Source organism: Diceros bicornis, chromosome 40, assembly GCF_020826845.1.
Source record: "Diceros bicornis minor isolate mBicDic1 chromosome 40, mDicBic1.mat.cur, whole genome shotgun sequence".
Taxonomy (NCBI): domain Eukaryota; kingdom Metazoa; phylum Chordata; class Mammalia; order Perissodactyla; family Rhinocerotidae; genus Diceros; species Diceros bicornis.
Genome location: NC_080779.1, coordinates 14,531,307 through 14,553,301, shown reverse-complemented (window position 1 = coordinate 14,553,301; position 21,995 = coordinate 14,531,307).

Below are 21,995 nucleotides of genomic sequence, written 5' to 3'. Positions count from 1 at the left end.
TTTTTTTTTTCCTCTCATGGTTTTGATAGCAGAGAAGAGAGGAAGATCTCAAAGGCCCCTGCAGGTGAACTCTGAGAATTACAGGCCTCACCTACCTCCCCATTCTGCACTGAAAGCCCAGGTTAGTCTTAAAGGTTTGTGTGTAGAGTACATGGAAGGTCAGGACTGTCTTTGGCTAGATCCATATGTCTCCTATTCTCCAAGGCTGCTCTGAATGGGGAAAGCAACAGTCCTTCATCTGCTGCCTCTACTCTGTTTGGTTAATTCAGTGCTGGCAATTTCCAGCATCTGGATCAGGGACGTTTTCTTACTTGTGGACATACTGTGATAAAAAGGATAGTGGCTAGCTGTTCACAGTCTTCACAGAGCCAACAATCCGGGCAATAGGTTGGTACCTTCCTCCTGCTCCTTAAACCATCTGGATGCACCCCTCTCCCCCCTCCCTGCTCCTGGGACAGGCCCATTTGATAAGGCCATCTGGAGCCTAATGATAACTGCATGTCGTTGATTTTACTTTTGAGCGGAGGGGTGGATTTGGTGGAGTATGTTTAAAAATGCTTTTTCATGGCTGATATAACTAGATGAATACAACTATAATATTCAGAAACTTTCCTGAAATGTGTTTTCTCCAGACTGGGGATTATTTTGTTGGGTTCAGTGACCCTGACTAGAGGAAGAAATTCCTACAAGACAAATGACTGTTAGAGCTTCTTTTCTTGTGTTCTTTCCAGCCACAAAATGTGTAATGTTTTTTAAAAATCTTGATACTTATGCATGAGAAGAGAGTACCCCAGCCAATGCTAGCCCAGTGTGGCGGGGCAGGGAGGTTTGGGGGGAGTGGTTCCCCTAAGCCTCTCTCCCCCCTCCACCAAAGGCATCTCTAGGTCCACCATTGCAAGAAGAGACCCCAATCCCTTTAATTAGAATAGGGTGTTCTAGACTCAGGAAGCAGCTGGGGTGGCCTGAGGGGGCACGTGGCAGCATTTAATATTTGACTTCTTAATCATAGGGCCAAAATTCAAAGGGCTTCCAGAGACGACCGGTGTCCACCTGGGGTTGGGGACGGGCTGTTGTAAACACGCCCTGAGAACAGGGCAGGGTGCAAGGCATGGCCTTAGGTAGATGGGTGGGGACAGGAGGGAAGGGCTCCTCTGCTCCCCTCAATCTACCCTCTGCTCAAAGGCAGCTGATGAGGTTCAAAGTACCTCTTGACTTGGGTTCTCATCCCCTGGGCTGGGTCACTGCCACGATGGGGATAATATACTAAGCTATTCACAGTTTCTTACACTTTAAGCATTTCCGAAGCACAGCTGCCCAGATTTTGTTTTAAAAGGGAGAAAGGAGAGAGATCTACACAAGGGCAAGCCTGGTGGGGTCCTTTTGGAAGCAGAGTTGGGCAGAGGGACACTTATGATGACACCAAACATGGGAGAAGGAACGGAGCACAGATGCTGTATTAGTCATATGGCTGGGACCACCATAACAAATACCACAGGCTGGGGGCTTAAACAACAGACATTTATCTTCTCACAGTTCTGGAGGCTGGAAGTCCAAGATCAAGATGTCAGCAGGTGTGCTTTCTTCTGAGGCCCTTCTTCTTGGTGTGCAGATGGTCCTCCCTCTGTGACATCTATTTCCTAATCTCCTCTTACAAGGACATCAGTCGTGTTGGATTAGGGCCCACCCTATCGACTCCACTTTAACTTAATTACATCTCTAAAGGCCCCGTCTCCAAATACAGTGACATTCTGAGGTATTGAGGGTTAGGACTTCAACATATGAATTTTAGGGGGACACAATTCAGTTGATAATAGGTTGTGAGGAGGACATCTGTTGGACAGTGTGTAGAACATCGGGTTCACATGTCCCTGCCAGGAATTCCCTGGGAGATGGGCTCATCTTTCCAGCCAACAGGATGTACTAGGGCTGGGGTGCCCCATCCTGGGGTGCCCTGCAGAGTGAGGGCAGTAGCTGTGGGCTCAGTGGCTGGCCTGCCCCGGGAGGCCCAGGCGCCTGGACTGGCTTCCGCTTTGTCTGAGCAGGAGGCCCAGGAGGAGCAGAGGCCCCTTCCCTCCTCCACAGTTATGAAACATGCTTAGGGGAGAATCAAACTCCAGGCTCATTTAATAGTTATTAATAATTGATAACACCCATTCCTCAAGGATTACTTGCACAGTTCTCGGAGGCTCGAGAATTGGTGATGATAAAATTTTAGCATTAAGATAAAACTGAGTTAAGACTTTTTCTGCCTCTGTGTTAAATGTTTCTCTATACAAAATATTCATTTTAAGTTATAAACTAATAAACAAAAAAGTCCCCCGTAGGATCCCATGTGTAAAAATCTAATGTGATCATGTAAATCAAGAAATAGTAATAAACAAATTCTAAGAAAATGATCATTTGGAACACAATGAATAAATCATTAGAGTAATAGGTCAACACGAAGACTGTGACCAGGACAGGAAGGGGAGAGGCCAGCATTTATGCCCACTCTGGCACTCATGTTGATATGTGACTTTCATGTTCGGGCTTTATCCTCTCAGGGTATCCACTGCGCAGCTGTGACTTGACAGATGCTGGACTAATCTCACCGAAACCGGGGAGATGTGTTCTACTGGTGGTCCTCTCTCACCCTCCTGCCCTTCTTTCCTCTTTTAAAGCGATTCCGTGAATGCCAGAAGACAAAGAGGTAAAATACAATGCTTTTCGTCCTTAGGCCTGCAGAGCCTTTCCTATTTCAAACCTCTGATGACGTGGATGCCTGCAGTCTCCTGGCTCTTGCCGCTGGCTGCTCATTCTTTCGACCCAGTCTCTAAACAACTGGTGTCCTTCAGGGTTCGTCGTAGGGCTTCTGCTCTTCTGTATCCATACCCCTTTTCCTAGCTGGGGTCCTCCATTCTCATAGCCTTAAGAAATGTCGATGCTGACAACTCCCAACTTATATCTCAAGCCAAGACCCTCCTCTGAGCTCCAGTCTCAGCTCTATCTCCTCGACATTGAAGCCGGTACCTGCGGGTTACTGTAGATATTAAACCAATCTGCTGTTTTTCCCGTTTAACTTGAGGGGTGACTTGGGTCTCAAGGATTTGTGAGCGTGTTTTCCAGAGGACTTGTGAGCTTGTTTGGCAGGAGAAAGAGAATGCCTCCGGGAAGGTTGTGATCACTGGATGGCGGTCTCCAGCAGCTGTTGATGCCCAGAAGTCAGATTGCCCAGGGGCTTATCGGAAGTGACCCCTTTCCCCGAAGCTCCTCCTGCCAAGGCCCTTAGCTCTATAAACACCCCTGGTTTCAGTCCCTGGGGAGGCGGATTTGAGCGACCCCAGGCTCCCACCTGCTCCTTTTGGTCAATTCGAATAAATCTTTCTCCATCTCTAAGCACCCATGTCTCAGTGTTTGGCTTGCTGGGCGTTGGGCACACGTACTAGAGATTAAGAGGTTCCGTATCAACAGCTCCGCTTCATGAAGGTCAGGCTTCTCAAGCTCATCCCCTCCCTTCAATGTTCCTCCTTCCATCTCAGTAAATGGTGACACAGCCACTCACTTGCTTGAGACAAAAGCTCAAGAGGCATCCTCGATTCCTCTCTTTCCCTCACTGCCCATATCCAGTTCTTTGGGGGGGGGTTCGTTCAGTTCTACCTTCAAAATACATCTGGAGTCTGCCTCCTTCTGTCCATCTTCTTGGTCCCCACACTGGTCCAGTCACCTTCATCTCTGGATGACATTGGTACAATAGCCTCCTGATGGGTCTCCCCACTGTCACTTTGCCTACCCAACAAGCAGCTAGAGTGATTTAGAAACAAAAATTAGATCATGTCATGCCACGTCCACCCCTAGTCTGCATAAAATCCTTCAGTGGGTTCCTGCTGCATTTAGAACAATATCCAAGCTTCTTATTGTACCCCATGCCCTGCCCACCTCTCCAGCCCCGTCTTGAACCATTCTCCCCTCTCTCAAGACATTCTCAGACTGGCCTTTAATGGTCCCCTAGGACTTTACTACTATAAGTGAAATCTCTGGATCAGAAGCCTCAGCAGTACCTGGAGCTTACCAGAAATCTCAGACGTACTGAAACAGAATCAGGATTTCTACAAGATCCCTGGGCGATTTGTATGCAAATTAAAGTTTGAGAAACACTGCTATAAATTAGAATACATCAAACTCTTTTCACCTCAGGGCCTTTGCACATACTGATCTTGACCCTGGCTCTTCACACGGCTAGAATATCTTTAGAAATGGATGCAATAAACCATAGCTGCTTTTGGAGAGAGAAACTGGAGTCTGGTATCAGGGATAGGAGGGAGAGTTACTTTTTATTTATATGCTCTTATTCACCTTCAAACAAACAAAAAGGCCATTTAAATGGATTTCTCCTTTCCAATCTTCAGTTCTGTTTCTGGCCATCACCCTATGAAAAGTAACCCCCCATTACTTGGTGTCACAGTGTCCCTTTATTTCCTTCACAGTGCTTGCCACAATTCTGTAATTGTTGTTTCTTATTGCTTGTCTTCCTTCCCAGATTGCTGGAAGATGAGGACTGTGTCTGTCTCAGTCACCACTGTGGGTCCACTGTCTTCAGTGCCTGTACACGGTCAACTCGCAAATACTTTCAGAACGGGCTGCTCTGAAATCTCACATTCAAATACTTCTCCCTGCCCCTTCCGTCTCTCCTGTGCAGTTTGCTTCCTCACTTTCTCCCGCCACCCCTATTTCATACCTCCTGGGGGCCTTGGGTCCCCTGCCTGCTCTGCTCTGTCTACGAGCACTTTGTCTTCTAGCCTTTCTGGTTTGGATCTGTGGTTCTGTGCTTCTTTCTTCTTTGGCTCCCTCACACGCAGCAGCTGACTTCACCCCCAGTTATGAGAGAAAAACAGAAGTCACCAGAAAAAAATATCATCACTTCCCCACCACGAATCCCGCAAACCTATCTGTGTTTACTGCTATCTTTGTCTCCTTCCTGTTTGCTAAAATAACAAAATTACTCTCTCTCTGTAAGAGCTCTGATCTGAGTCCTCCAGTGGTGTGCTGGTAGATGTTGAACAACTGTCTTTCTGGGAATGTATAAAGCTCTGATTTGTAGAGTTCGCTGATTTCTGTGGTGTGAATACTCCCTTCATGGCCAATTTCAAGCTACCAATGTGATGTCACTAAACGCAGAGTTGGAAGGCATGCAGAGAAGTGCATCACCATGTATAGTATCTCACCAGATAGATACGATAGATGTAACCAACCTCAAGAGAACAGCTATTAGTAAAATGTAGCAAAACAGTTAGGAAGGAATGAGTTTTTTGTGTATTTATTACTTTTGTTTTTAATATAAGTGTGAGTTTATGTAATTTAATTTGTAATACTGGCTATATTTGACAACTGGATCACAAATTCTTGAAAATTTAACAATCAGCTTTCTTGCTGCCAGTCACCCTCACTGCCCACCTTTGCACCTCCCATTCAGTTCTCCAACCACCACAGTCTGGCTCTGCTACTTATATTTACCAGTGTGTTATAAAGGAACCACGTAGGAACAGCCAAATGGAAATGGCGCATCTCACCTCCTTGCTGACTCCCATCTTACCTTCCTGGATCCCCAGGGGCATGGATTCTTGTCACCCCTGACTCCTCCAGCCTTCACAGCCCTGCAGGGCCTGGACTTCCTCCTCCCCACTGGCTATCTGCACCTGCTCAATCTCCCTCCCCAGTTCCTCTCCTCCGTGCGGCCCTCAGGGCCTCTGGCCTCAGCCTCTTCTCCCTGTGCCCTGTCTGGGCCATCCAGTGGCGCTCTCACAACCTCCGTTATCACCTTCTATGTGTGGATGACCCTGTTCCCTATCTGCAGCCCGGTTCTCTCCTGGACCTCTGCCCACAGCAGGAGCTCACTCTGTATTCGTGGTGTTAATGAACAAGTGAAGGAATGGACCACTGAAACAATCCCTGTCTCCATTCTCACTGGCCTCCAGTCCATCCTCCACATCTATCTAGAAACCCATCTCCCTAAAATGCAAGTTTTAAACACTGCTTGGCACCCTTCAGGGAGGCTTCTGAAGTGGTGCAGTGAGACCAGGCTCAGAACAGGATGGCGCGAGTGGAGAGGCAGAAAACTGAAGGCCTTCGCAATTGAGTAGAGGTGGTGTCTACAGACTGGGGGCATTTGTCAGATGTGGAAGGTGGGCGAAGTGGAGGGGGCAGGGATGATTCACAGGTGTCTAGCAGAGGCATTTAGGTGGAGAGGTGCTATTAATTGAAATGGAGACTCTGAATGGTTTCTATTCACAACACTTCTGACACCAAATGTATGAGTTTTTCCTTACACCAATCAATCCTCCAACTTTCCAGACACCAGCTGGGTGTCCTACAATTCAATTCAATTCTGATGCTATTTACTTGGAGTTAGCGTCAGATCCCTCAAGTTAAGGGCTCAGTGCCACAAGACCGCCTCCACTTCAGATGTCAATTGCAAGTCTCAGGCCTCCTATACTTCTGACCAACTGGCTATAAACTAGGGGTTCCCACCACTTCCTCCTCAGGTTCATAGTTTGCTAGAATGGCTCACGGAACTCAGGAAGACAGTTTACTTCTATTCGCCAGTTTATCATAAAGGATACAACTCAGAAACAGCCAAATGGAAGAATTGCACAGGGTAAGCCATGGGGGAAGAAGTGCACAGAGTCTCCATGCCTTTTCCAGGCACACCGCCCCCCCAGCACCTTGATGTGTTCACCAACCCAGAAGCTCTCCAAAACTCATCGTTTAGGGTTGTTATGGAAGTTCCATTACGTAGGCATGATTGATTAAATCATTGCCATTGGTGACTGAACTCAATCTCCTACCCCTCTCTCCTCCCTGGAGGTTCGGGGGTGGGGCTGAAAGTTCCAATCCCTAATCTCAAACTTCATTCCTCCGGTAACCAGCCCCCCTCCTCCAAGAGTCACTTTATTAGCATGGACTCAGGTATGGTTGAAAGGGGCTTACTATGAATAACAAAAGATGCTCCTCTCACCCCTATCAGGAAATTACAAGAGTTTTAGGAGCTCTCGTGCCAGGAACCAGGACGAAGACTGAATATATATTTCTTATATCTAGTATCACAGGGACTATGACAGGAAAAGCAGATTTGTGCATCGGGAAGGTGTGTGGATCTACAGGTGCCCACTGGACTTCTGGAGATGCTGGGAAGGCAGATGGAGTTCAGAGCAGAGGTCTGGAATAGAGATAGAAAGCTGGGAGTTGTTAGTATATGGACCATAGTAATGTCGCATAGATCAAAACAAAAACTTTCCAGTGATTTTTTGTGGATTTTTAGAATAAACTCTAAACTCCCGACCATTCTCTTCTGCAGTGTCCCCGCCCCCCGCCCCGCCCCGAGATCTCTCCTACTGAAGTTTGGGTCTCAGTGCAGGCATCACAGGCATGTCATCGCTTCCTCCATCCTCCCCTGAGTCAGGGTGGGGATCCCCTCCTGCCTGCCCCTGCAGGACCTGTCTCTCACGGCGGTTGCTACACTGTGTCACTGCACAGGAGGGCCACACTGTCCCTGCCATGGGACCTCCCTGTGTAACCCCCAGTGCATATCCTGTACCTGGCTCATAGTGGATGGTCAGTAAATATTGGTCAAAAGAAGACGTTATGAAATGAGTTTCTGAGGTTTGTGAGCCAGCACCAAAGAATGCAAAGCCCAGTGGTGTTGGTGTTGGAAGCATCTGGTCACTGGCGTCCGGCCAGTCTCTCCCGGCTGCTGTGAACGGTGTAATCAGGAAGGCATGAGGACTCTCAGATGCCAGGCTCCCAGGGATGCCAGGAACACGTGCCTATTTGTTCCCTCAGTGTCAGCTTTCCTTTTCCGGCCACATTTCAAACCGGTCTTGAAAGCCTGACCACTCTGCGAAACTTTCCCCAGACCCGCCTTGGGTAAATACACAGCTGCCACTGCCCGCCTCTCACTCCTGCTCTCACACGTATTTTCTCTGGATTACAAGGTCTAATTTATTATTACTTTTATATCGTGCATCCATTATGGCTGGTCACATACAACAAGGTGCCGAGCTGCCTCTTCAGGGACGTGTCATAGCTCTCGGATTATGAACTGCTCTGGGGAGAAGGCGAAACAGCAACCTTGGGATTTAACTCTTGGCATGGAGGCCTCCTGGGGTAACTCAAGGATTCCCGGGGGAGTTACAATAGTGGTGACAGGAGAGCAAGTCCCTTCATTCCACGTTGACTGTCTGCCTCTACCTGGGGCTGTGCCAGGTGCTGAGCAGAACAACTCGTCAGGTTCCTGGAACCAGGTGTCAGCTATTCAAATCAAATAGGAAATGTCTTTACCTTAATAAGATCTGGCTTGTTCTTTTATTACTTATTTATTCATTTCCTTGTTTTATTTTACCTTTCTTTATTAAGGTGGATTCCTCTCTCCACGTCCAGGTACCTGTGGAGTACCCTGGGATCAGAATGGCCTTGAGAGGCCAGGGGAGGTCCAGGTACCCCTCCTGCCCACCCCAGGCCCACACTGGGCAGTCACCCGCAGGCGGCTCTCTGGCAAGAGAAAAAGCAATCATGGACTCGACTTCCCTGAGAGGCTGGCTCTCGGAGCAACCCCGCAGGGCTGTGGTTAGTTGTAATGAAGGCATAAGAATCCAAAAGCTTGCCATGGGAAGGCTCATGACCACCTGTGTTTTACAGACTTGGGTCACTTCAAAGGCCTTGAGATACAATCTCAGAGAATATAGTCAGCTGTGTGGAGGGTGGGGGTGGAGGGCAGTCCTGATCCCCCCTCCTCCCAAGCCCTCCTTCTGAGCTGGAGGCCAACCTCGTACAGGCACAGGTGTGTGCTTACACTTCTCAGAGCTGGCTGAGAACCAGAGGCAAGTTCCAGGTCAAATTAAACACTTAGCTTTGTTCCTGCCTCTGGTTTTAAAGTAGAAGTCATCATAACATTCTCCCCGAATCTCTCCTGCCCCCACAGCCCCACCTCCAAGTCTGAACAGTGGGTGACTTCACCCCCCAGGTGAACACACTTTCTTGTCCACTGTTTCACCAACCTGTTCCTGAAGTGGGGGAAAATTATAGCTAGTAAATTATCAGTCTGGACAACCTCTTCCCAGTGTCATTCCAGAATAAAATGTGTGAGGACAGACAAGATAGTTACTGTTCTTGAAATACAATATTAGAAATCACTGTTAGGTGGCATATTAGTTAGGATTCTCCAGAGAAAGAGAACCAATAGGATATGTATCTAGGGCCAGCCCCGTGGCTTAGCGGTTAAGTGCGTGTACTCCGATGCTGGCGGCCCGGGTTTGGATCCCGGGCACGCACCGACGCACTGCTTCTCCGGCCATGCTGAGGCTGCGTCCCACATACAGCAACTAGAAGAATGTGCAACTATGACATACAACTATCTACTGGGGCTTTGGGGGAAAAAAAAAAATAAAAATTATATAAAAAAAAAATAAAGATGAGAAGTACAAGTTGCTAATAAAACATTTAAAAAAATAATGGATGTGTATCTAAAGAGATTTATTACAAGGTGTTGGCTCACGCAGTTATGGAGGCTGAAAGTCCCACAATCTGCTATCCACAAGCTGGAGACCCAGGAAGGCTGGTGGTGTAGTTCTAAGGCCTGAGAGCTGGAGAGTGATGGTGTGGATTCCAGCCCAAGTCTGAAGGCCTGAGAACCAGGAGAGCCGAGGACAGGAGAAGACCAACGTTCCAGCTCAACAGTCAGGCAGAGAGAGGGCGAATCCAACCCTTCCTCTGCCTTTTTGTTCTATTCAGGCCCTCAACAGATAACGAGGATGCCCACATTGGGGAGGGCCATCTGTTTTACTCAGTCCACCAATTCAAATGTTCATCTCTTCCTGAAACACCTTCACAGAGACACCCAGAAATAATGTTTAACCAGATCTCTGGGCATCCCGCAGTTCAGTCACACACAGTTGACACACAAAATCAGCTATTACAGGTGGTCGTGGTGGTTCTTTCCCCCGAGAGTGGCTGAAATAAAGATTAAACAGTGTCCATTTTACGCTATTACAAAATGCAAACTAGTGAACACCTGCACGTTTTGGCATTTTCAAAAGAAGGTTCCCAGCCTGATGTGTCCCTCTGTCAGTACCAGGAGCAGCTTTACCTTTCACAGGGCCAACACCGTCGGGGGAAGTGTAAGTGAGCGCTTACAATTGGCAGATGATATTTGAGTGGTGCATTACAGAATAAAAAAAGAATAAAATGCTCTTTTTTCTTTCCTATTTTCAGTAACATTCTCGGCAACATATTTATGCTTTTTCTACAGAGGACATGAGTCAATATTACGGCACACACATTTGTATACATTCCAAGGCCTCACTAGTCATGACGGTTATCAAAAGCCCCAAAAAGCGTCAGCACTAAATCTTGTGGCTTCAGAAATGCAATAATAAATCTGTAGTCAAGTCTTTCCAGCAGAAATGTGAACTACAAATCAACTGGCCTCAGACAATTCATTTATTTAATTTATCCTTTGGATTTATAAAGGGATGCAATTAATTTAAAGATGCTTTCATTAGTATTGGCTGCTCTGGATGGTTCTTCATCGAGAAGGTTAAGTTCCTGGAACCAATGACTCACATATTTCTGTGCATCGTGCTCAGCCCCTCGAACTTAGCTTTCTCCATCTCAGAAGGTCAAGGGATGGGGCTGGCCCCGTGGCATAGTGGTTAAGTGTGCGCGCTCCGCTGCTGGTGGCCTGGGTTCGGATCCCGGGCGCGCACTGATGCACCGCTTGTCAGGCCATGCTGTGGCGGCGTCCCATATAAAGTCGAGGAAGATAGGCACGATGTTAGCCCAGGGCCGGTCTTCCTCAGCAAAAAGAGGAGGATTGGCATGGATGTTAGCTCAGGGCTGATCTTCCTCACACACACACAAAAAAGTCAAGGGATTAACCTCTTCAGCACCTTAAAGGGGACTCATCTCCTGGATTGAGGTGCTAAAAGGGATTTTCTCCCAAGGAAGAATCCTTCAAGCTGACAGACCTGGCTTGGAACATACCCACCTGATCACATAGTGCTGACTGAGGCCTAATGAGAGTTTCCAGAGCCTTTGCTGGGAACACCAAGCCCGGGATCACGGGAGCCAGTGTGTGAGCTCAAAGCCCCTACAGGAGTGATTCAGCTCCCTCTTTACTTAGTGCAGCTTAGGCCACTGACCTCAGTTTTAACTTTCCAGGCTGATCCATGATCAATAATATCAACACACAGGGAGGAAGGAGAAAATAGTTCTGCCTAATGGACTAATAATGTTCTTTCAAATACCCCTAGAATATGAAGAAGTGTGGCCAATAACTTACTCTTTGGAGAAGGGGTAATCCAGGCTAAAATTCTGTCTTGGAGAACTTTACACACTAGCAAATCTCTTTTTTAGAAGTACTATTCCTTATATTCAAACAATGGAAAAATATAAGCAATTGTTGTTTTATGTGAAACTAAGATTATCCATATTATATATTTGTATGAATTATTTGGTATAAGTTTTTGCCAAATGTGGGGCCGGCCCGGTGGCGCAAGTGGTTAAGTGCACGCGCTCCGCTGTGGTGGCCCGGGGTTTGCCGGTTCGGATCCCAGGCACGTACCGACGCACCACTTGTCAGGCCATGCTGTGGCGGCGTCTCATATAGAGTGGAGGAAGATGGGCACAGATGTTAGCCCAGGGCCAGTCTTCCTCAGCACAAAAGAGGAGGATTGGCATGGATGTTAGCTCAGGGCTGATGTCCTCACAAAAAAAAAAAAAAGTTTTTGCCAAAGGTAAATCTACCTTGTGTATTTCAACCAGTAGGCAAATGTACACTACAGCTTCAAGTTTTCTCGGTTGCCAGCTGATGGTTTAAAAAACAAGAGGAGGATAAGATAGAAGATGGACACACACATTTACTTTGTCTCCTTCCCACAATTCAACCGAGAATACTGTAAAATGGAGTAATTCCACAAGAGAGCTGAGAGTAGGCAAGGGTACCAGCAGCAGATGAGATTTTGATATAGTTCTGGAAGGTGGAAAGTGGATGTGATGACATTGCTGAATTACCTATAGCAGATTAAGGCACAGATCAGAAGATGCAAAAGAGAAAACTGCCTGGAAACAGAGCCTTTGTTTTGGCTCCCAAAACCCTCTAGGCTCAGAATTTGCAGTTTTGTGCCTGGTCACATTGAGCCTACTAGTTGACCTTCCCTATCCGTGAACTTGGTCTTCCTATTCTGGAAGGGGCGTTTTGGGAGAAAAGGGCTACACAAGTGAAGAGGAACCCACAAAACTCTCCCCAGATCAACCAGTCTGGCTTTCATCCATAAATGCAATAGACAATCAAGATAGCCTTGAAGAAAACCAGCAGCTTCAAAGAGAAAAACCAAGACAAGAAACCCAAGGGTGGTTCCCAGGGGAAAGAAAGAGAATTCAAGAAATGGAAGTCTCAGAGCCCTGTGTGAAGGCATTGCTTCCACGAAACAAGAATAGGTTAATCTGAAAAAGGAGCAGAAAATAAGAGTTCTTGAGAATTAATGATAGGATTTCCAGGATAAGACTGCAAACTAAAATCATATGATTTTTATATGTGATATGATTTTGAGTATTTGCTGGAGTGTAAGAAGATCCAGTGTATATGGCTTTGAAGCTTGGAACGTTCTCTGTGGAGAGATGGATTTAGTACCAGAGGATTATATTTATTTCTCCAATCACACTACTTGGTTTTGTAGTGATTAATATTTCCATAATTAACATATTATAAATGCAGTTTCTTAGTTTGCAATTTCAGAAGCAACTTCTGGCAGAGCACCAAAGACCTAATTAATTTACAAAATGGAATGCAAACATTATAACATGGGTATTGTAAAAGTAACAGTGGAACTGACAGCAGTCGGGTAAAGATGGGTAGGAGTGTAGGATGATGAAGGAATAACAAGACCTTCACATCATGGAGGGTAAGAGCAAAAGGAATGTTTTCCTGTTAGTGGAAAAAGAAACAGCAAAGTTATAAAGGTAAAAAAAAACCCTACAAATATATGTTTATAGAAGACAAGTCTTGGGGAGTAGTGGAGGGAAGAGGTAATGTGAGTCTGGCAATTTTCTCAGATTTCATAGGGGTGACTCAGTGGATGCCATGTAAAATTAATGAATCAATAAATAGAGTAATAAGTGTATTATCTATAATTGTGGGTGTAATCACCCAAAGAATACAGAAAATGGTTAAATGTCCTTACTCGGGAGAGTGGGGCTGCCTCTGGGAATGCAAGGCTTTGATTTTCCGTTTCATATTATTGTGTAGCTCAGGAGTCAGCAAAATTTGGCCCATAGTCTGGCTACCTGTTTTTATAAATAAAATTTTATTGGAATACAGGCACACTCATTTGTATTACCTATGGCTGATTTTGTGTTAACCATAACAGAGTCGAATAATTGTGACAGAGATCATACGGCCTGCAAGCCTAAAATATTTACTATTTGGCCTTGTGCAGAAAAAGTTTGCTGATCTCTGCTATAGACTGCTATTTTTTAAAACTGTGTGCATGCATTATCTTGATTTTTAAAAAGAAAAATTAAAGCAGAAGAAAAGTAAATTTCCTACTTTTCAATACCTATTTCCAAACCATGGTAAACTTAAACTCTAGGTTACAAAAATCTTCACATAACTTCCTTTTATTCTTTTTTTATTTTTTTGAAAGGTAGACTGCCCCACGCAGCACCTCATTTGGATGTGTCTGGAGTCTCGGAAGCTTGACTACCCTTTGTTCTCCTACAGGTGGACCTTGAGAACTTGTTCAGATGTTCTAGCAGGGGAGCTCAGCTGCTCGTATACCCTTGAATGAAGAACCGTCCTCCACTATCGGGGAAGGTTGTCCTCTTTGCTGGAGTGTGCAGCTTCAGGAGGGAGGCACATGGAGCGGTGAGGGAGGAAGGGGACACCTGCCTAGCCAGCCAGATCAGCCAAATCAACCCTGACAATCAATGGATGACAGATGTCACAGCCAGATTGCCCTCACATCCTCTTTTTATTCTTAAATTGTCTCTAATCACAATGCGTTTGATTCTGGAAATGGATTATGTACCATGGAAGCCATGAGAAGATGCTGAAACAGAGAGCATCAAAAATTTGGTTTGGTGTTTGTTTAATTTTTCCCCCTACAAAAAGCCCAATTTTCCAGAAGGTCTTTAGAAAATCAGTTTTTGTTTTATTCCCCATGACAATCTTGTAAAAATTCTTTTTAAATCAAAGGAAGTAAAAGTGAGAGAAACCAAAGAAAATAGGAATTATAAATAAGATGCTACTGCCTAACAATCAAAGAGTAAAGAATGTTAGAACACAGTAGATTAAGGAGGTAATTACGAGCAGGAAAGTTTCCAAGTGTGGCTGAATGGAGCCCACAATGTGAACAACTTACTGACTGACACTTGTTTGCTCTGAGAAAACAACTCACTGCACCAGGATCTGAAGTCATAATGAAGACATAAAGGTAAAAATTACAGTCTTGGGGGCATTAACTCTATGTGGAGGTACCTTTTCTCTGACTAAAACATTTTTGTAGTTTCTGAGTTTTGATACATGCAGCAGAAAAACCAGAAATCTGACCCGGATTTGTTTTATTCCTAGGGCATTGTGTTAACTAAAATGCCAATGCAGACTTCCAATTTCAGCTCGGAGATGTACAGAGGATGAAAGAGAGTTGTTCCCACACTTACAATAAGAAAATAGCAAGGCAAACTATAAATTAATGACTTATCTTGGGCCCATTAGAGAACCGAGGTTGCAAGACAAACAATTTACCCGCAGTCTGGAGAGAGACAGATGCTTGCGGGGACAAACAGGATGCAAGTATTTGCTTACCTAGAACGGAGGCCACTGAACGCTGTATAGGTCAATAAGATGATTCAGCTAGAAATTTTTAACAAATTGCTAAAGGCTGAAAGAGGGTTAACAAGACAGTCTTCTCTTGCAGGATTTTCCCCCAGCAATTCCACCAGGTGGTCACACACAAGATTGGAAAAGAATTCTGAGAAAACTTTCCTATGGTATTGGCTGCGAGAGCAGAACAGTAGCCACTGCCAACATTGGCCAGACCCATATCCCCGATCTTCTGGTAGAACAAAAGCCTTAATCTGCAGAGGGAAGGGTAACAAAAACAGTAGCCTGAGGTCACTGGTGGAAACCTAGGGAAGAAGAACAGAAAAAAAAAAGCTCTACCTCTGGGAAAAGGGCAAGAATACTTGTGAAGTTCACACCTCTGAGATTCAGGTTCACAGTGTTGCCTAAGACTGAGGCTTAATCAGAGCATTAGAGAATGACCCACCAATAATAGTGGAATACAACAGGGAGAGGTACAAGGGGAAGACCCAAAGCCAAATGAAGAGCACATATTCAGCAAAACCCGCTGGCAAATTAGCCCACACCATGAATACAGATGACTTGAGGGACTTGAAGCCTCTGGTGCACTTAAGGTAACTATACTAACAAGAAACTTCAAATCAGCCTAATTCCTGACTAGATTAATATAAGTCACCACATTAAAGGCCTAGGCTAGGAAAGGCAGGTTCATCTCCAATGATAAAAAAAAATTACCTTAATATCTATTGTCCATTTCAATATTTCCAACTTTTAATTTAAAAAAATGTGCATACAAAAAGGGAAGAAAAACGCAGTCTGGAGTGATGAAGCAAACATCAGAACCAGACTCACATATCACACAGATGTTGGAGCTATCAGCTATTAACTGTGATTATGATTAATATGTTAAAGGATCTAAAAGAAAAAGTAGATAGCCTGGAAGACTCGATAGGTAATTTCAGTAGAGAAATGAAAATGAGAAGAACCAAATGGAAATGTTAGAAATTAAAAAAAAAAAAGAAAACAAACCTACAGTAACAGATGAAAAGTGATTTTGATGGGCTCATCAGTAGAACTGATAGAGTTATGTAAAGAATGAACTTGAAAATAGGTCAATAGAAATTACCCAAACTGAAATGTAAAGAGAAAAAGAGTAGGAAAAAAAGAACAAGTCATTCAAAAGCATGGGACAATATCAGACAGTCTAACATAAGCATAATTAGAATCCCAGAAGAAGAAGAAAGAGAAAATGGGCAGAAGAAATATTTGAAAAAAATAATGGCTGACGGTTTGGATCCCAGGCACGCACCAATGCAACACTTGTCAAGCCATGCTGTGGCAGCATCCCATATAAAGTGGAGGAAGATGGGCATGGATGTTAGCCCAGGGCCAGTCTTCCTCAGCAAAAAGAGGAGGATTGGCAGATGTTAGCTAAGGGCCGATCTTCCTCGCAAAAAAAAAAAGAAAAAAGAAAAAAAAAAATAATGGCTGAGAATTTTCCAAAATTAGTGACAGATACAAAATCATAGATCCAAGAATATCAGAGAATAACAACAGGATAAATACCAAAGAAAAACAAATAAACATATCTAGACATGTCACATACAAACCGCTACAAACCACAGACAAAGTGAAAATCCTGAAGGCAGTCAATAGAACAGACATGCAGTCATGCATTGCTTAACAATGGGGAAATGTTCTGAGAAATGTGTCATTAGGCGATTTTGTTATTGTGTGATCATCGCAGAGTGAACTTACACGAACATAGATGGTGTAGCCTACTACACACCTAGGCTATACAGTATTAATCTTATGGCATCACCGTCGTATATGTGGTCCATTGTTGACCGAAACATCATTATGCACGAATGTATTGTCTACAGAGGAACAAGGATAGGAATTACAACAGACTTCTTGTCAGAAACCATAGAAGCCAGAAGACAATGAATTAACATCTTTAAAGTGCTGGGGAAAACAGCTGACAATCCAAAATTCTATACCTAGTTAAAATGCCTTAAAAAGTGAAAGATTTGAGAAGTCAAAACTTTCTCAGACAGAAAAATTGACGGAATTCATTGCCAGCAAACCCTCTCTGCCATAAATGTTAAAGGAAGTTCTTTAGGCGGAAAGGATATGATAAAGGTCAGAAAAGCCTCATAAATGAAATGAATCAGGGTAAAGTAAAAACTTTTTCCCTATTTTTATTTGTTCTCAAAGATAGCCAACCGTTAAAAGCAAATATAGTAGCTTGCAATATGTGTTCATAGCACATATAAAAGTGAACTGTATGACAACAATGGCACAAGAGACAGGAGGGAAGAATTGAGAATATACTGTTATAAAGTCCTCACAATACCTGTGAAACAGTATATTTTTTGAAGAAAGACTCAAATTATTTAAAAATGTATGTTATAAACTCTAGGGCACCATTAAAAATGTTTTTTTTTAAAGAGGTAAAAATAATAAGTCAATAGAGGAGATAAAATTGAATTATTAAAGGGCTGGCCCAGTGGCATAGTGGTTAAGTTTGGCATGCTCCACTTTGGCAGCCCAGGGTTCACAGGTTCAGTTCCCTGGTGTGGACATGCACCACTTACCAAGCCAGGCTGTGGTAGCAACCCACATACAAAATAGAGGAAGATGGGCACAGATGTTAGCGCAGGGCCACTCTTCCTCAAGCAAAAAGAGGAAGATTGGCAAGAGATATTAGCTCAGGGGCAATCTTCCTCACCAAAAAAAAAAATTGAATCATTAAAAGAACTCAAACTCAGAGAAGGCTATAACAGAGGGAAAAAGAATAAAAAACAAATGGAACAAATAGAGAACAGCTAGTAAAGTGGTAAATTTTAATTTAACCATATCAATAATCATTTAAAATATGAATAGTCTAAACATACCAGTTAAAAGACTGATATTGAACAAAAAAGTATGCCTCACCTATATACTATCTACAATAAACCCACTTTAAATATAAAGACATACATGGGTTAAAGGTAAAAGGATGGAGAAAGATATACCACACAAACACTAACCAAAAGAAAGCTGGAGTAGATATATTAATTTTAAAGTAAACTTCAGAAAAAGTAAGATTATCAGAGATAAGGAGAGACATTACGTAGTGATAAAGGTGTCAAGTCTCCAAGAAGACATAACAATTCTACATGTTTGCACCTAACAGAGCTTCAACATACACAAGACAAAAATTAATAGATTTGAAAGGAGACAGACAACCTCACAATTAGAGCTGGAGAGTCCAACACCCCTCTTTCAGCAAATGATAGAACAAGTATGCAGAAGGTTGTAAGTATATAAATGACCCAAACAACACTACCAAGCAACTTGATTTAATTGACATTTATAGAACATTCCTGCCAACAGCAGCACTTCCCAAGTGCACATGCAACATCGACCATGAACACTCACCATATGTAGGGCCACAAAATGCCAATATAAAGGCTATATTCCACATGCCAGGTAGTTTTGGTCTGACAAGCACCAGAGAAGAGCAGGTATGGGTAGTTTGCAAAAAACTCCTCAGGTATTTGTGATTCTTTTTCCTACCTCTTCCTTTCCATCTCCATCTCCCTCAGCCCTTCCACTCCAACTCAGAACCTTTGGGCTGGACTCTGACAAGCAGGGAATGAATGAGGGTGAGGTGCGTGTGACTGGAATGCTGTTTTCTTAGACTTACCCTGCATGGAAACGTCCAAGTGGCTAAACACTTGTTTATTCATCCATTCAGCAGACATTACCCGAGCATCTACTCTGTACAGGTACACCACCATGCTGACTACTGATGAGGGCACACAGGCACCAGTAAAAGATGACACTGCCAAGGCCAACGGGTGCCTTGCAAATGGAGCTTGCAGCCTTCTGCAGACTGAACCAAAGGAACGTCCTGAGAATGAGTGAGGGGTACAGAGACCGAAGCTATTAGAAATTAGGGAGAAAGAATTAAAAACTGAGGATTATTCTCTTTTTCTTAATAAGCAATCACCTGCCAGAAGTATTAAAGCTTTTGCTGGGCCAGCTCCGTGGCTTAGCAGTTAAGCGCACGCGCTCCGCTGCTGGCGGCCCGGGTTCAGATCCCGGGTGTGCACCGACGCACCACTTCTCCGGCCATGCTGAGGCCGCGTCCCACATACAGCAACTAGAAGGATGTGCAACTATGACATACAACTATCTACTGGGGCTTTGGGGAAAAAAAAAATACATAAAAATTATAAAAAAAAAAAAAAAGCTTTTGCTGAAGAAAATAAACTGACCTTGTTTGTGGCTTACCACAAAGGCTCACAGATGGTGAGGCTCAAGGGGTCACCTCTCCCAGCCCAGATCCAGAGAGGCAACCCAACCCTAAATATAGACCACACTAGACTTGTGTATTATCTTGCTCAGGCTGCCATAACAAAGCACCACAGGCCGGGTGGCTTAAACAACAGGAATTCATTTTCTCATAATTCTGGAGGATAGAAGTCCAAGATTAAGGTGTCAGCAGGATTGGTTTCTCCTAAGGTCTCTCTCCTTGGCTTGCAGATGGCTATCTTCTCCCTTGTCATCACATGGTCTTCCCTCTGTGTGTCTGTGCCCTAATCCTTTCTTCTTAGAACACTAGTCATATTGAATTAGGGCCCACTCGAGTGACCTCATTTAACTTAATTACCTCTTTAAAGGCCTTATCTCCAAGTACAGTCACATTCTGAGGTACTGTGGGTAAGGACTTCAACATATGAATTTGGGGGTCACAATTAAGCCTATATCAGCTTGGAAGCCCAGTTCTTCTCTCTTTTTTTTTTTTTTTTTCGTGAGGAAGATCAGACCTGAGCTAACATCCGTGCTAATCCTCCTCTTTTTGCTGAGGAAGACCAGCTCTGAGCTAACATCTATTGCCAATCCTCCTCCTTTTTTTTTTGCCCCCCCAAAGCCCCAGTAGATAGTTGTATGTCATAGTTACGCATCCTTCTAGTTGCTGTGTGTGGGACGTGGCCTCAGCATGGCCGGAGAAGCGGTGCGTCCGTGCGTGCCCGGGATCCGAACCCGGGCCGCCAGTAGCGGAGCGCACGCACTTAACTGCTAAGCCACGGAGCCGGCCCCTGGTTCTTCTCTTATAAATAGAAGAGAGCTCTGGAAACCTGCTATGGCCAGTGCAGAGGTGTCCAGTGGATGCACAGAACTGCAGCCTGTAAGGGCAGGAGCTGCTGGGATTGCCAGGGTCCCCAGGTGACCCAGCACATGTCTGGCTCCAGCCCCTGCAGGGAAAGCTGGCTCCCAATCTGGCCACTTCGAGTTTAGTGCCTAGCCCCACATCCTCTGTAAACTCGTTGTGTGCCTGGAGCTCCGAGAGGACAGGGCAATCTGAGGGCTGCTCGCCACTCTGCCGTCTGCTCTGGCCTGGTGGGAGCCTGGGCAGCCCACCTGGTGGAAGTGCCCAATCCTTACAGATGAGATGGTAGAGGAGGGGGCGGGGGTGGGCAATAATGAAAACAGTCTGATCATTTCCCTCCTCCCCGTCCTTTGGGAGAAGGAGCATCTAAGTTTAAAGGCTTCAGCTTCTGCAAGATTGGGTTTATTTTGTCTAAAGGACTCCCTAGTGATTTACCTCTGGTTTCCCTTGTCTCAGCAGCAATTTTGCCTTTTCCTAAGTGTGATACCAGAATTCTTATCCTTGTGGGGAATCTCTCAGGGGCAACTTGTTCTTTATCGGATAGCGGGCTAAATGTTGAATTTGTTTTTCTGCCAATGTAATAGCAACTGTCAAACGAGGGGCTTGCAGGGAGGGCTGCTCGTGCTCAAGGTGTGTGAGTTTGGAGGCCTCTGGTGTTTCTGTAAATACTTGAGGGAGCTCTTAGAGGTTAATAAGCAAAGTCCTGGAGCCCACCCCAACAACCAGCCTGACTGTTATTATTTTTAATAATCTTCTGGGCATCACAAACACATCTCTCCTGTATTTCCACGCTAATGAGCATGATTTCCCTATGGAGAAGGCAGGAAGGAAGCTAGACAATGCACCGAAAGCAAATGTCAACCACCGCCTGAACACCTACACTATTATCCAGGACGCATGCATTCAGCCCGCATTATTTCTACTATTTGGTCCTAAAAAGCCTACTCGATAGAGATTATTTTCATCTACCAAGGAATAAATAAATATTTCCCTCCACATGGGAGTTAAATAGAACTGACCAGAAGATTCCGCAGGGGTAGAGTTGGGGAAGCAGCGCTGCATCCCTCACCCCATCCTGTACATCTGTCAAGAGGGACTGGAAAGGCCCATCTTCTGACTGGCTGGTCTGCACGGCTTCCTTCTCCTGGTGAGAAAAATCTTTCAAAGCACTCTGGGCAACTACGTTTTGCATAAAAGCCCATTTGGATTATTTTCTGGGTGACTGCTTCTTGGTAATAATTAGTACTAAGAGCAATGTAATTACATTACATTACAAAACTAACGTAAAAGGCCTTGCCTCAGACTGCCACCCGTTGCAAATACAGAGTAGCTCCAGGCTGGGGAGACCGCTCTGTCCAAACTCCTTTCCAGGGCGAAGATCTGTACAGCATGCCAGAGGGATGGCCATCCTCCCTCAGCTTGCTCACTCTGAGTGTCAGGGAACTCACTCCGGACCGGGCATCCTGTCCCATGCTGGACAGCTCTAATAGTTAACACATTTCTTCCTTTGTCCTTCTCTTGAACTTTCATTCCTGATGCTGGTTTGTTCCCTGTGGAGTTACACAGAATAAGTCAATTCTCTCTTCTTTCTTCAAACATCTGAAGATACCTCTCCCGCCTCCCCTTGGTCTCTCTGAGCGAAACATCTCCTTTTTCTGAACTCTCTTCCACAGGACACTTCCTTGCCATCTTGGTTGTTCTCCCCGGGACCCCGCTAGAAAGTCAGGGCTTTTATGTGGGATGCACAACACTTCTGCTCACAGTGCATTAGCCAGAACTCAATGACAGGGTCCAAGGATTGAGCGGTGTATGTGTTGGGTGGGAGGGCATGCGGCTGGAGATGTCGTCTCTGGCTGGACATCTGCTTCCAGAAACAACTTCACACCATGAAAGCGGTCACGTCTTTGGTGTACCCTCCCAGCTATCTCTGCCACACAAGCTAAGACAGACTGCAGTTTGGGAGGTGTTAAATAAAATTCTCTCATTGGTGCTTATGGTTATGTT